At 44.4% G+C, this 12,982-nt stretch overlaps 1 protein-coding gene across 1 annotated transcript in view; it reads right to left on the reverse strand.

Annotated features, from left to right (window-relative positions):
• Window positions 1-12,982, reverse strand: part of LOC148506038 (START domain-containing protein 10-like) — a 42,617-nt gene that overhangs the window by 8,322 nt on the left and 21,313 nt on the right. The gene's annotated exons all lie outside the window — the stretch shown is intronic.

Raw genomic sequence — 12,982 nt, forward strand, 5'->3', positions numbered from 1 at the left:
TGGCCCTCATTCAGACCCACTCGCAAGCGGGCGCACGTACGTTAGGCGTACGTACAAAAATATTTAAATTCAATGGCTCGCTCGTATTTTCGTTCGCAACTAAAATTCCTCCCAAAACTCTGACGACCCCTCCTCTAACTAACGAGCGTACGAAATAGCGAGCGTACATCCCCGAAATGGCTTGAAAGGAACGCACGCACAAGTATAAACAGGAAGTGGCCTTGTCAGATGTCGATTACCTGCTCCTTTATTCTGCCTACCTCCATCAATCGTATCATGCCAATCAATGTATCAATTAGCTTAATTGTTTGTTTTTTTTCAACACAATGAAAGAAACTTTACTCTTGTCTGTGTTTGTGTTTACCCGCAGAATACGTACGGATGAAACATTCGCTTGTATTGTTTAAAAAACATGTGAACCACAATTAAACAATTGTACTATTGCTGTGTATCCCCGCATATTTCCCTGGGTTCATTTCTTTATTTAAATTTGCTTACGCATGTCACTGCATCAAGCCTATCCTAACTCTCCAGAGATTTCTGGCCCTGTCGAACACATGACTCATACACTAACCAATAAAATTGCTCCTGTTAATTTCCAAAATACATTAGCCAATCAGAAAATTTTTACACACTTTATCAAAAATGATTTTTAAGAAAAACACCATTGCCATCATGAGAGCCTCCGCATTCACCAGGCGTGAGCTGCTGGTGCTTACGGAGGTCATGGATCGCCGGATCACCAGCCAGCCAGAACCCATGACCAACCGGCAGAAGCGCTCCGCGTATGCGGAGGTACGGTCCCGCCTGCGGTCCTTTGGATCACGCCGCAACATCGGCCAGCTGGAGCGCAGGTGGTCCGACCTGCAACGGCGAACGCCCCGCTTGCTGGCATGCTTTCGCATGCAGATCCTGGCAAGTAAGTGTTATGTATTGTGGTTTTAATGTTTGTGTTTGTGGGGCAAACTGCGTGTGCATGTTTTCATGTTTGTTCTATTTATTATTTGTACTCATATCTGCGTCTGCATGTTTTCCTGTCTGTTCTATTTATTATTTGTACTCATATCTGCGTCTGCATGTTTTCCTGTCTGTTCTATTTATTATTTGTACTCATATCTGCGTCTGCATGTTTTCCCTCTTTTTATGAATTTTTAATTATACTGCTATTTTTTTTTTTTTTTTTTTTTTTTTGTTTGTTTGTTTGGCCGGATTTGTCCATAAACTAAACGCAATTTATTTGACATATTTTAGGGGGACAGCCAAGACTCCGCCGTCAACGTCGGCGTTCCCGCCCACTCTCCCCAACCCCCAGCCAACACTCCACCCCAAATCTTTCCCCTATTCCCCACTCCTCCCCATCCTTCCCAGACCCTCTCCCGGAAATGTCGGGACTCCTTCCCCTCCGTCCCACTTCCCCCTCTCCTCCACCCACCCCTCTTCCAATTACCCCCTCCCCGGAGTCCAGCATAACTCCGCCCCATTCTTTGGGGAATGACGGATCCTCCGAGGAGGATCATGGAGGTTTTGCCGGAGCTCCCGATTTTTTTCCCGGTATGTTTTTTAATATTTTTTTTTAAACCACAAACTGTTTGTATGTAATCATGTGTCGTGCCTTTCTTCGTGTTTTTGTGGCTTGACTTTTGTTGATTGTGAAGGTTTGCCTTTACCTCTTCCTGGTGATTTAAGCATACACATATCATACCTGTGGGAATTTGTACCTAGGCCTTGTATTTTTGCCAGCCCACACTTTTTATTTATGTTTTTGGGTTTAGGAGTGATGTGTTTTTTAATTAATGTTTTTCTGTGGAGTCCCTATTGTTGTATTAACCCACACACTTTTCTCACCCACAGAGGAACAGAGGCGTCGCCAAGAGGTGGCGGATGTTGTGGGGCAGATGCGCCACCATGTAATCGGCCTTCTGGTGGCCCTCGACCGACTGTCTGGCCTCCTTCGGCATTAGATTTTTTTTTTTTGTTGTATTTTCCCAATAAAATTTTAAAGACAAATATACGTTGTGGATCATTTTTAAAAACCAAAACCAAAATAGTTTAGCCTGACATAAGTTCCTGCAAGGATTTCCCTTTTGTAAAAGTTAGATTGTGTTTTGTCTTTGTATGTCAAACAGACACCAGAAACACATAACAGTAACAATGTAATTTCCCTTTTTGGGTGTAGTGTCAATTTCAGATTTCTACATTTTCCAGGTTCCTACTTGGTGCGCAAGCTGCTTAGGCCAATCTTACAAATCCCAAGGTTGGGCCAGGCTTCCTTTTGGTGTGGATTGGAAAGCTGAAAACATATTTCAGTTTTGCTCATCTGGCGTCAGTACTGGTTTACCCCTTAGTCAAATGTAACTTGTGTTAACCTGGTTACACTTGCTGTTAACGTCCCAAAAAAGGAAGACCATTTCACTCTTCAAACATTTATTCACCACATAACAGAGCAAACAAAGTGGTCACTCCCCAAAAAAATACACAGTGATAAATTCAAATACAACACATACCAAGAAAAAAATAAATAAAAACACAAAATCAAGAACTGCTTGACGAAGGACCATGCCAACATGATTCCACAAACATGGCGTTGCGATATGGGTTCCAGAATATATGCCCAAAAGGACCAGATCCAGGTTTGGTAAGGGTAGCAGGAAGTAGTGAGCGTTGGAGTGCCAAAGATTATGTGAACAAACAGAATATGGTGAGAAAAATAAAAATAAATTAGATGTTTGCCCCAAAAAAAAACACATTAGGTATAAACACTGGAGTTTTGAACAAACTTACCTAAAAAATCTGGCCACAACATCATCGCGTATGGCCCCCCCACATACTGACCTTCGACCAACCTCGGGGGGGCCATCCTCAGGTAAGGCATCCTCTGGCTGCATTGGGACACCACTCCTTATGGCAATGTTGTGAAATATCCCACACAGGACCACAATTTTAGACACCATATCCGGCACATACATGAGCTCGCCACCAGAGCGGTGGAGGCATCTGAATCGGCCTTTTAAAAGGCCGATACAGCGCTCCACCACTTGCCTGGTGGCTGTAAGTGCGGAATTATACGCACTTTGTGGCCCTGGTGTGGGAGCCAAATAAGGAGTGAGCAGCCAGGACATGCAAGGGTATCCACTGTCTCCTGTGAACAAAAATAGACCACATCAGGAACACTGTGTATCAAGCTTAACATTGTTATGTACTAAAGGTCTCCACTTACCCAGAAGCCACGCATCACCAGCTTGTAGGTTGGTTAATTTCTGCCATATCCCTGATTGCCGGATGACGAAGGAGTCATGAGCACTTCCGGGTAATTTAGCATTCAGGGACAGGATCTGGAGGGAGGCATCACATACCACCATTACATTCAGGGAGTGATAGTGTTTCCTGTTTCTAAATATGGCCTCCAGCCGTGCTGGAGGCTGAAGTGGTATGTGAGTACCATCCACAACCCCTATGATGTGTGGGAAGCCAGCTATTTGGTAAAAATTGGCCTTGGCCACACTAAGGGCACCCATATCCAAAGGCATTTGAATAAAATGATGGAGGTGCTTGAAAAGTGCCTCCATCACTGCCCTCAGGATCCGGGAAAAGGAGGATTGGGAGATGCCCGCCACTATTCCGACCGTTGTTTGAAACGATCCTGAGGCACAGAAATGTAACACCGCCATAAATTGCGTCAGTGGTGGTATTGCTGTTGGACTGTCAATTTGCCGCTCAAGATCACTTTCTATTAATGAGAGAGTGTCTATGATGATTTTGGGAGGTAGACGGTAGCGTCTTAAAACCTCATCATCGGGCATTCCAAAAAGGGTGACACGTGTTCGAAATATCTGGGGCCTTGCATGCCTACGATGCCTACGCCTGGGACGAGTTTGAGGTTGGTCGTCTTCCGGGAGCAGGGCCAGAACAATTCGCCCCAGATCTATCTGAAATTCAAAGTTTACAATGTAAGGCTTTTGACCCACCCCAAAAGTAAGAAAAAAAAACTTAGCTTTCTGATACCATCCATAGCTGCTTACATGCCGGGGTATTGTCATGATATGTATAAACTGTAAAAAAGGCAACAATGAGACGTCAAAAATGTAAAGGGTTTTTTTTTAGGTAAAAAATTGTTGCAAGCCAACACAGAAAATAACGGAAAAACACATTTGCCCATCGCTGAAAACTACATTGCACACCGTACGTCAAATAGGGTTCAAATGGACCCAAAAAATGGAAAAGGGAAAAGCAAAACTGGATTATATGATGAATAAGCCGTCCAAAATGCGGTAAATTATTCGCAAATGCAAGTCACTACACCAACAGTCCAAAATGCGGTAAATTATTCGCAAATGCAAGACAAAAAATGGACTTACCCAACTCGAATATATAAGATGTCCTCAAAAAACTTCTTTGGGTCCGAAAACCAAAAAAAACTAAAAAATATGAAATGAGTGTTAAACAAATTAACTAACCACAAAACAGAAGAATACAACAATTGGCCACAAATTTGAATGCACAAAACTTACCAAATCAGGAAAGGATGTAGAAAAAATGAAAAAAATGCGAACGTAAAAACCAAAGAAATGAAGCAAAAACAAACAAAAAAACAACTCTCCAAAATCCTCCAAACGCAACCAACCAACCAAATCCAAACCACTTCACCGACAACACTCCAACAACCCCACCTCGAATCCACACACACCAAGCCATAAATAGTGTTTATTTTCCCGCACAAATTAAGGATGAATCATAGGGACGCACAATCAATGATGCGGCCGCAATCTAACGACGCATGTATAAATACGTCACAAAATCACATAGAATTTCTGGATGATTTCATGCTGGAAGCAGAGACATGGCTTCAAACCAGGGAAACAATGGTCAAAATTGCGGCGGTAAGGCCTTCATGCATTTTGTGTCAATGAGTATTTTAAAACATAATATTGTGCAAGTTGAGAAGTGGCTAAATCTGCATATTTACCCAAATAGGTGAGGAGGATGACATGGAAGAGACTGCTGGCCCCAGTCAACCCGCCAAAGCTGCCAAAAAAAAAAGGCAGCCACATTTCACAAGCAAGGAGATGGAGGTTTTGATCCAGAAGTGCGTTGACATCCTGCCCCAGGCAGCCAGGAATATGAGCCAAAGCCAGAAGTGGAGAATGTGGGAGGAGGTCGCCGTTGCTGTCAATAGGGTGGGTGATTATGTCCGTCTAGCCAGGGATGTCAAACGGCGGTAAGTAAACACTTTCCCATCCTATAAACAAACCCCATTGTTAAAAAAAGGATAATGGTTCCAAATTCATTCCACAGATGGGCAGACTTCAAATATCGTCTAAAGCAAAAACTTGCCGACAGGGCTAGGCATGCAAGGGGGACAGGTGGGGGTCCCACCCCTGTGTCATTGGAGTTGACAGACTTAGAAGAGCTGGCACAGGGGTGTGTGCAGGCTGTGGAGGTGTTTGGCGTGTCCAACATGGATACGGACATGCCAGACTTTGCGGCTCCTCATGTTGGCCAAGGTAAGTCTTGTCATGTCACCATCTCAGAAATGCTATTGTGCCAATATGTAGATTCTAATGTGAGTCTTTTCTCCAATTTCCTAACAGAGACAGAGGCGGATGAGTCTGCTCCAGAGGGGAGCCTTGGCCGCAGAATTTCTGCTGACTCTGCAGGGGAGGAACCAGTACATCCGGCTGAGGACCCTGCAGAAGCCAGTCCAGGGCGTGCCCCCTCGCAGGCAGTGGGCCTCCTCACAGAACTCAATTTTAAATCGGATTGCCATACGGAGATTCTGCAGAGGATGGACGCCAGTCTGATACGGGTGGCTGAGGCCCTGGAGCAAAATGCTGCGGCCAACGTGACCATTGCTCAGGCCCTGGCGGAAAATACCAGGGCCAACATCCGCATCGCCGATGCCCTGGAGCAGCTCGTTCGCCAGCACATGGTGGAGCCGACCTCCCTTCCTGCCGGAACATCCAGATCCTCCACCTCTGGCACAACATCAGGCAATCCTCCAAATGTGCCTAGCCCTGTGCCTAGTCCAGAGGCCACAACATCTGCCTCTGGACAGGCCAGCCCGATGGCATCCCGGACCCGGTCTGGCGCCCACCCTCACCCATCCAAACGGCCGAGAAAACGGCAATGGCGACTTTTCCCACTTTCCTTCTGTGCTTGGCTCATATTCCTTTCTGGTCAAAACTTCCCTCTCCTTTCTTGTGAAATGTTTTTAAATTTTGTATTTACGATTATGTTAGTAGTTATGTTTTTTTTTTTTTAGATCAAATATCTTGGACACAAAAAAAGGCAATACAATATTATGCCAATTTGTTTGTGTGTAAACAATAAATTGTACAAAAAAAACAGACATTGTATTGTGACATTATTGTACAAATGGGTTACATTTAATCCTGGCCTTAAACGCAAAAACTGACCCTCTTATGTTAAAAAAAAGGCCTCTTTAAGGAACGTTTAAAAAAACACATAGCGATGCAAATTCAACAGTAAACCAAAAAAAAGGGGAGCTAATTAAAAGATGATGACATTATTTTTACAATAGGCCATAACCACCAAATTGTAGCCAAAAAAAAAACCCAAAAATGTACGCTAATTGATTATGTAATCATGACATTAGCAGCTCTGATTTCCACCTGCGTACGTTTTTGTGCTATCCCAATAAACTGCTTTCCAAACACATACCAAGCCGGATTTCAATCCAACACTAATTACTTTACTGACCAGCCACGATTAATCGCAGCACCATCGTGGAGTCCCGGGACGGAGGAGAAGGCCATCGCCAATGTGGTCGAGTAATCCTGACCCTAAGCTGTGCGAGCATTTTGAAGGGAAAGCGGATGTTTCAGTGACGTATGAGACGGTCCGAACACATTTGACGTTCGCATCTGCTAATGTATGTACGCCCCAAAAACGCTTCGCCACGCCTGCGTTTTGTCATCTCCACCCCCGTCAACACCCAAAAACGCCCTGTTCTGTCAATCACATTTGACATGTCACTTCCTGTACGCTATTTTAGGAACGAGAGAAAAAAAGCTCGCAATTTGCCGTACGCGCATGCGCGGTGTAACCCCGACGCATGCGCGGTTAGTCAACATCGGAACGCAACGAGCGTACTGTTGTTAACGTGCGGCTCTGAATGAGGGCCTTTACTCTTTCAGCCTGAGCCTCCTCTTTAATGTTTTTCTCTCTCTCTTCTACACTGTCAGCTATAGTCTCTGTCTATATCATCACACACACACACTCTGGACCTCATTCAGAGTCGGACGGAGGATGCAAGCGGTCGCTCAGAAACTGGGCGGCCACTTGCATCCTGACCGCCCGCCTCTGTTGCGGTCGTTAGGCTGTGGGTTTACACCCACAGCTCTAACGACCGCTCAGGTGATGGTCGCGATGGTCAGAGACCATCGCGACCATCGGGGCTTATGACAAGACCCTAGGGTAGGGTCTCACTTGTAGTAAGCCCCGGAGAGCTTCTGGCTCTGTCTGAGCCGGATGCTCTCCACTGACATCACTAGTGATGTCAGTGGGGCCTCCCCCAAACGGCAGGCGTTCCCATAGGAACGCCTCCGTTTGGGCTGCCACCCCCCCGGCCCGCCTTCCAAATGGGGCGAGCTGTCAATCAACATCAACAGCTCGCCCCCTTTGGATCGAGACCCGCTACGACCGGTGCTATCAGTCGTAGCTGGTCTCACGCATGCGCACGGCGGCGCCGGCGCCATCGTGCGCATGCTCTGTGGGGGGCCATCGACCCGGTCCAAGCGCATCGGCGCTAACGACCGGGTCTGAATGACCCCCTATCTCTCTCAGCTCCTCACCAATGATGTCACTCCAGACACTAAAGGTGCGTACACACAGGGCGATCAGGAAAGACAGTACGATTACAACATTGTAATCGTACCGTTGTTGCTGATCACCTGTAGTGTCTGCACTGAATGATCAGTCGTTCAGTGAAGGCACACTCCTTCATTCCTGTACATGGCCAATCCGTCGTTCACTACAGATTGGACTGCATGTTCAGACGATGGACAATGTCAGAACGACATGCAGGAGCGCGCATCGCTGGTAGTTTCCGACATAAAAGTGCACGATTTGTGCATGATTACTGAGCAATTGTACGATTACGATGTTGTAATCGTGCAATCACTTAGTAATATCGCCCAGTGGTTACACACCTTAAGGCACCGCTGGGTCTGTCATGCACATGCAGTGAGTGCCTGATAGTGACACTGTGACTGACTGCTCAGTTACCAATAGCTACAGCAGCCAGACACCCCAGCAGCCAACCAGTGCTCACTGAGAGTATCACCAGTGACAATGAGCCAGGGGTGGGACTGTCCTATGTGCTGCAGCTGATTGGCTGACCAGAGTGTCTTTCACTCTGTCAGCCACCACGCCCAGCAGCAGTAGTAGTAGTAGCCTAGTCAGTGTTTGGACTCTCTTCTTAAGTTGTAATTGAATATAAAACAAGGAGAGAGCCAGGTGGCAGCCCAAAGCAGTGACAGCACCACACAGTGTCACAAAAAAAAAAAAAAACATTGGAAAAGCAGGGAAAAACATTGGGGGAGAAATCTTGCGATGGTGATGGAACATTGGACCCTAAACATTGCAGGGTTGAATATTGAACATCGAAACCATTTGACCGATGTTTCCGATGATACATCAAATTATTCCCATCCCTACTATGGGGCATAAAATAACTTTGGGCATTACTATGGGGCATACAATGAACAACTGATGTGTTTCTCTTGAAGCATTGGGTGGGGGCACCTTCAAAATGTTGCTATGAGGCCTTCAAAGTTTTAGCTATGCCCCTGTACACATGTCGATGTCATGATGTACACAGAGCAATGGCATCTAAGCTTTCAACCCATACTGTACATGAGGGCTCCTCCATGCTGGTCACACAATCAGCCAATTAGAAGTGAACAGCTGGTGCTGCTGGATGTCACCATCATTGTGTATGGTTGCACCAGCACTCCAGCCACTGCAAGAGATACATCTCCAGCCAGGTGTATCTGCCTTCAGGTCTGCATCAGTCATAACTATGAGAACACGTCCCCTTTCCTCCCCTTCCTCATGTCACTGCTCCAGGGCCTAAGAAATCCTAAGTGTAAGAGGCGCCAAAATTAAATACGGATGTATATGCACTTTATATGGTATGTAGATGCAGTATGAAAATGTGTATCTGACTCAGACCAATAGATGTACGTCCAACACTATATGAGCCTCACTCTGTATATGTTTCCACTGATGCATAGTATGGGCCTGTATGTATCACAGACACACACAGGGCACAGATAATACACATCACTGCTGTGTGTAATGATTATATTTCTCCTCATCCCAATTATGTGTTTTGATTTACTGACATGTAGTAATCACATTGTATTTTCTATTAACCCACAATGTCCTGACTGAGATACATGGCAGTGCTCCCCTGCCAGGGCACCTAGTGATGTCATAGTGGCAGCTGATGATGTCACTATTGGATGGTGTGATGGGTATAATAAGGCAGCTGGATGCTTCCTGTGTCTCATATCTGATATTGCTGGACTAGTGACAGTACAGATATTTTTCTTCTCATTTCTGAGTGGATAAAATGATTTTAAGATGAAGAAGGCGGGAAATAACCATCCTAAGGACCATCATATTACTGTAAGTATCTCTTATAGAGCCGCCATGGACTCACTGTATTACTGCTGGGGAATGATAATAGGTCATTGTTATATGATTTCATATAAGTTCAGGGTAGAGTTAGATACATTAGATACATTAAAATCTCCCCTTTTCTTTGTATTTATATTATTTACTATTAATATGTGTTTTGCTTAGTAGCTTTCCAGACTTTCTAATAATTATCTTAAGGTTCTGATTTCAAATTATTTAAATAAAAGCAAAAATATAGTGAAATGCTGTTATACCAGGGGAAGTGCACCTATATCACTGTTTGGTTTGCTTTATATTAGTGTTTTTGCCACTATAAGGAGGTTTCCTTGTCATTAATAATCCTGCATTGTTCTTATGTCTGTTTTATTATTTCACAGGTCGCTCTGCGCATCCGTCCATTTAATAGAACAGAGGCTAAGAGCAGCGCCCGATGCATTGTACACCAGCTCGGGCCGCAGGTAAGAAAATGCTAATAACATTATTTTAGTTTAAACAACTGAATTAGTTTAACATTTAACACAATTAATTATAAAATTGTTTTCTTACCAATACATTTATTCTTATGTTGGGCTTTTGGCATCTGGCTAAAGATAAGCGTCGGGATTTAGAAGCCTATCTTTAGTTCCAGGACGGATTTCCAGCGTAGGGATTCCGACAGCTGGAATTCCGATGGCTGGCATTCCGGGTGGCGGTAAGTTAACCGCATCCCCTCTGAAGATAGTGTGAGAAGTTGTATCTATGTTTATACTGCAGAGAGGCCAGGCAACATCTTCCATCTTGCGCTATCTGCCCAATCCAGGGTTCTCAGTTCAGTAAGGAAAAAAGATGTCATACACATATTTTATGGACAGTAACATGGCAATTCCCTTCAACAAGGAGGGTATGCTGAGCATTGTAGTTCCCCAATAGGTAGCAAACCACTTGAGATACAATCCAATAAGTTATTATTACTTACAGTTGAAAGGACCCCCAGGCTTATGAGGTAGATCATTCTGTGTTTTAAGGGCCTAAGAACCAGTGACCAGAAGAGTTTTTATAGAGATCAGCAGAATGTTCCTGGGAACTGTGCTAAATGCTGACAAATATGACTCTATACTCACATGTGTGATTTCGCTTTCATCCATTAATACAAACTGGACTTAAGATCTTCTGCTCCAGCCGCAGAGGTGCTTGTAGGACCTGGTGACATCTACTGAACATGTGTCTTCTCTTTCCTTACAGACAGTACTACTCCAGGACCCTGGCGAGGATCCTGATGATGTCCTGTGTTGCTGCAGGACCAGGGAGAGGACGTTCACCTTTAATGAGGTGTTTGACCAAGCAGCGACCCAGGTGATTGTAATCCTAAATTATTTACAATGAATAATAAAAGTTAATAGCATATATAATACAGTACTCAGGGACATCTTATGAGAGGAGGGTTCCTGTGTGCAGTCTCTGAACGGTTCCCCCCCAAAACCATTGTACGCGAGGTGTAGTCCCTGGTACTGTGCCAGAGCCTATTGTGCAGGCATACTACATATCTCTGGGAAAATGGTGCCACAATGGAGATTTCTTTTGGGGCAGCTGCATGGTAAGTACATTCGATGGGTGTATGGAGTGCGGTGTGGGCCCCCCTAGATTCAGGTGCCCATGTGCACTATACACCCCACACCCATTATACATATGGCAGCACTGCTCATAGCTCGATGTCATTTCTCCTTATTTAGTATACAGCATATTTTTACATTGTTTTTGCATGATTGCTTATGTAGCATCAATAAATGTGTCTCATTTCAGGAGCATGTCTATCAGTCCACAATGAAGAACCTAGTGGATGATATCATCTCGGGGTACAGTGCTGCTATATTTGCTTATGGCCCAACAGGTAATATTAATGTTATTAATACATAAGTCTAATTGTTTATATTGTATATGGAAAAGTAGTGAGCTGGTGAAATGAGTGGTGGTAAAACATGTGACCATCTGTACTGTTAGTAATTGTGAGCTAGTAGTTTCCTTACGGGCTGTGCAATTATCCAGGTGGTTCCAGAAAGTGAGGCGTTAGGTACATGGCACAATCCGGGTCTGAGCACTGAATCCTCGGTCTAGTGATCACAGATACAGGATAATAAATGAACAATTGAATTGAAAACATCCAATAAGGGCACAAGTCATAGTTATTAAGGATAACTCTTTTGGGGCATGGTAATAGCATGAGAATGGTGACAAGTGTAGTTAGAAGGGAAATCTCATTTACCAAAATATTGTTATAGATTTGGTCTATACTCTAACAATATATTACACTATAGGTGTACTGGTAAAATTATATTGGACATAACTATGTTACACAATGTTGTTTTGTGTTGAATAAACTCCCCAAAATGTGCATATTATAGATTTTTATATAGCATCTTAATTGATGTTTATATTTTAATGGTTACATTGTCAGCTTGTGATAGGCTGTGGTTACCACTGCTTCTAACTCTAACTGACCAGGGAATAGGTGCACCCATCACCAAATATGGAGGCAGCGTTTCATGGGCAGAACAAATATACAATGGTGCACAGTCTATCCATTCACTAACAAGTGGTGACATCCCTGAGAGAGTGAACTGATGAGCAGCATCCTGATGAATATTGGTTTAGTCACATGATGTCTGTCACTGTTCATTACTAACATGACACATTGTATAATTACATATCTGTCATTCTTTCTTGTAACGTTAGTGTGTGTATGCCTAATACCTTTATATTTATCACAGGCACCGGGAAGACCTTTACGATGATGGGCAATGGTCATGAGCCCGGAGTGATATTTCGCGCTCTGAAAGATCTATATAAGACCATCGAGGTGCAGAGAGGGCAGAATAAGTTCTCCGTTACATTGTCCTATGCTGAGGTAAATATATGAGGAAGATGTGCTTGGTTTATGTTCTATGGGCGGAATTCAATTGATTATTCCCCCCTTCACACCCGACGGAGCTATTCTATTGTTGCTCCTGTCGGGTGCGATCAGCTGCTAGCGCTCAATTTCAGCTCGCAGCCCCAGAGGGGTGCGGGCTGAAATCGGCGAAAAGTGTCCTGTTTGGGCGCCCAAACAGCACTTTCCGCGATCGCGCCCAGCACTTTGGTCGGGGTTAGCCGTTTTACGCGGCTAAACCCGACCACTTTGGGTGCGATCAGCGTGAAACGCTGGCACAATTGAATAGCGGCCCGCGATCTCCTGTCACTTTAGACGGGAGATGCGGGCCGCGAAATCAATTGAATTCCGCCCAAAGTGTCTTATTTAGAGGTGGATGGAACTCTGGGGGTTTAGCATAAGATATGCATTTACATA

The sequence above is a fragment of the Taudactylus pleione genome, unplaced genomic scaffold (assembly GCF_031769625.1).
Source record: "Taudactylus pleione unplaced genomic scaffold, aTauple2 ptg000431l, whole genome shotgun sequence".
In the NCBI taxonomy this organism is placed as follows: Eukaryota; Metazoa; Chordata; class Amphibia; order Anura; family Myobatrachidae; genus Taudactylus; species Taudactylus pleione.